Genomic DNA, 3404 nt, shown 5'->3' on the forward strand with positions numbered 1-3404 from the left:
CCTTCCTTTATAATCTGTTATGCACTTAATGCCCCTCCACATGCTCCGAGGGTCTTGTGAGATGAATTGACCCTCGATCCTCTTTGCATATGTGGCCTTGGCCCTCTTAATACCAGCAACCAGCTCTTTTCTTGTCCTACTCAGCTCCTCTGAGTTTCCAGACCTGAAGGCAGTGTTCCTGGCTTCCAGCAGGGTACGCACCTCTGCATTCAGCCAAGGTTTTCTGTTTGGGTAGCTTTTAACATTTCTGATAGTGGAGACTGTGTCAGTACATGTACTAATGTAACCCAGGACTGAGGATGTGTATTGGTCAAGATCAAGCGAACCTCCATTTTCAGCAGCTTCTCTGAAAACCTGCCAGTCTGTTCGATCAAAACAATCTCTCAGTATGGGGCCACTGTCCTGGATCCAGCATTTAACTTTCTTTTGTACCGGTCTGGAGCGTCTCAGCGGGGGCATGTAAGCAGGAGCCAGGAAGATTGAGATGTGGTCTGACAGTCCTAGGTGGGGGCGGGGTTCGGCTTTGTATGCATCTTTTACGTTCGTGTAAACACGGTCCAGCGTGCGGTCTCCACGTGTCGGAATCGTCACATGCTGATTAAAGCTTGGGAGACAGTCCTTTAGATTCACGTGGTTAAAGTCTCCGGCTACCACGTAAAGAGCCTCGGGGTGTTTGCTTTGCAGCGAGCTGATGATATCATGAAGCTCCTGCAGTGATTCATTAGCATTAGCGTCCGGAGGAATGTAAACAACTGAAGTTTAGTGTGAAGAGACAAAAGGTGAAATAAGTTCTAGTTGAAACCTTTGAGGTTAAGTTGTTGCAGTAATTAGTTAAGAATTGTTTTCTACAAACATTCCCATTTTGGTCTCGTGTCCAAAGGACGTTGGTCCGAAAGACTCGTGGTTCATTCAGACAAAGCTTTTTCAAGCTGACGTCGTGCTGCCTCGCTGCTTTTATAGAGAAGAGACGTTTCTCTGGCAACCCTTGGTCATCACTCGTTCAGCCCTTTTCTTATTAAATCACTCATTTATGGTGGAATCTGTTTTGTAAACATCAAATCATTAGTTTTAACTAAAAGGTCATTTTCTTTTTCCATCCATCCATCCATCCATTATCTTTACCCGCTTCTTCCTTTTCGGGTCACTGTGCGAGAGGCGGGGGACACCCTGGACAGGTCTCCAGTCCATCACAGGGACACATTGAGACAAACAACCATTCACACCTAGAGACAATTTAGAGTTACCAATCAGTCTAACATGCATGTTTTTGGTCTGTGGGAGGAAACTGGAGTACCTGGAGAAAACCCACGCATGCACAGAGAAAACATACAAACTCCACCCAGAAAGGTCCCTGGACTGGGGTTTGACCTAGCGACCTTCTCACCGAGAGGTGGCAACTCTACCAACTGAGCCACCGTGCTATATTTTCTTTATCTCCTATGGCTATTTCTCAAATGTATACATTTTTAACTTGTATAAAAAAAAAAAACTTATTTTGTCACCTGATGGATCTTTTAAAAACAAAAGTTGGATTGTTTTAGAAAGATTTAAACAACGGACAGTCACTTTGATTAAACAGAAAAGTTCAAAAAATTCCAATCACCATTAGCTGCAATGTGTCTATTTTCACTGTACATCTTTTAAAAGAAAAAACTATTTGTGCTTAAATATCTTTTAAATTGGTCTGAATTGCTGCAGAACTTAATTTGACTCATTTCTTCAAGGTAAAAAAATATAAAAAAATCCCTCTGGATTAAATTGGTGCTTTTCAATTGTCTTCCAAGTCACTGGACCACGTTCTGATAATGAACCTTTACTTTTATTGTACACATTAAAAAAAACCTCTTAAGCACAAAATGGTAAACAGGGGGCAAAATGTTTATTTTGAACAGACAGGACCAAAATATTTAATACAATAGATGATTAGTATTAAAAAAATGACTGAAGCCGGGACATTCAGACATGAGTTGGCGATTTGTTGAACCTAAAAATAAAGAAACAATCAGACTTCTGCCATTAGACCGTCTTTTGTATCCTCCCTTTGGCGTCATTTCTTCAGCTTGAAAAAAAAATAAATAAATAAAAAACTCCCTTTCAGTCTAGTAAAAAAATTAAATGGCTGCAATCAACAATGCAGCATGAATGCACGTTAACGTTCATACTTTTGAACAAAAACGGTTATTTTAGGACATTTTAAACAATTTCCCTTTTCCAACTCACATGGATCGATTAAACTGAACGTTTTCTTTAAAAATAGAAATAAGAAACCCTGCCAGATTACATTAAAAATAAAAGAATGCTCTGATCATTTACTAATTGCAAATCAGATTTTCTGAAATTTGAGCTAGCAGAAACATTTAGTTGTCGTCCGTGAGTGAGAGTTTTCAGCTGTTGAATAATTTTACCGTTGTGTTTTGGCTCCAACGGGAAAAGTCCCGGCTGTGTCTGAACCGGACGACGCGTCGGCTCGGTTCACGCCACGTCGGGCCTCAGTTAGTCGCATCAGACGACCAAACGAAAGCAGCTTTAGGAACACGATTTGTACTAGATGACAATAACTCAGTGTATTAAAAAAAAAAGCCTTTTCTTTTTAAAGAAAAAAATTGTTGAATAAAACAAGATGTGCGTTAGAAACACGATGGATGAAATTCAAACCGACGTATTTGAGAATACGGACGTGCTGAACGTCGGACGTGCTAAATTCAAGTTTTCTTTTTCTTCATCGTTCAAAAAAGGACTGATCACACAAAGGTGAAGAAAAGGACAGAGAAAAGGACTTAGTCAAACTTTTTGTCATTTGTCACAAAAAAAAAAACAAGTTATCCTGTAAAAAGGTCTCTGCTTAGAAGTCAGGTCATCTGGACGGATTGTTTTTGTGTTGAGACGGTTCGTCCTTCATGACTGATGAAGTCCTTTGGATGAAGAGTCTCAAAAAAGAGAAACCGTCCAGAGGACCTGACTAAACTTTGTTGGATTTTTTACCTGGATTATTGAGCATGAACTTTGATGTTTTGAATCACTTTGGCCATGGCTGCCTCAGATGAGTCGACAGGGGAGAGGGCGGAGCCAAGAAACTAACAAACTGTTAATTTGTTGTTGTTGAAATATGGTCATGAGATGGAGGAATGTTTATTTTATTACACTTGTGACTTTTTGTTTTAGAATTCCCCTGCCAGTGGACAGCTGTGACTACAAGCTAACTTTGTAACTTTGTGCCACGCTTAAAATAACCCCTAAAAATTAAAAAATAAAAATAAAATCTAGTAGCTGGAGCTGCGGAGTGCTGCTGGTGTGAGAGGAAAAAGCGAACAAGGTGCGCACTGATGAGTTTGGTTGCTGTGATTGTCTAATTTAGAGATGACGGGCATCATCTTGTGTTCAGATCCATTTCTCCTTCCCGTTTG

This window comes from Nematolebias whitei, chromosome 6, assembly GCF_014905685.2.
Source record: "Nematolebias whitei isolate Nwh7 chromosome 6, NemWhi1, whole genome shotgun sequence".
NCBI classification, from domain to species: domain Eukaryota; kingdom Metazoa; phylum Chordata; class Actinopteri; order Cyprinodontiformes; family Rivulidae; genus Nematolebias; species Nematolebias whitei.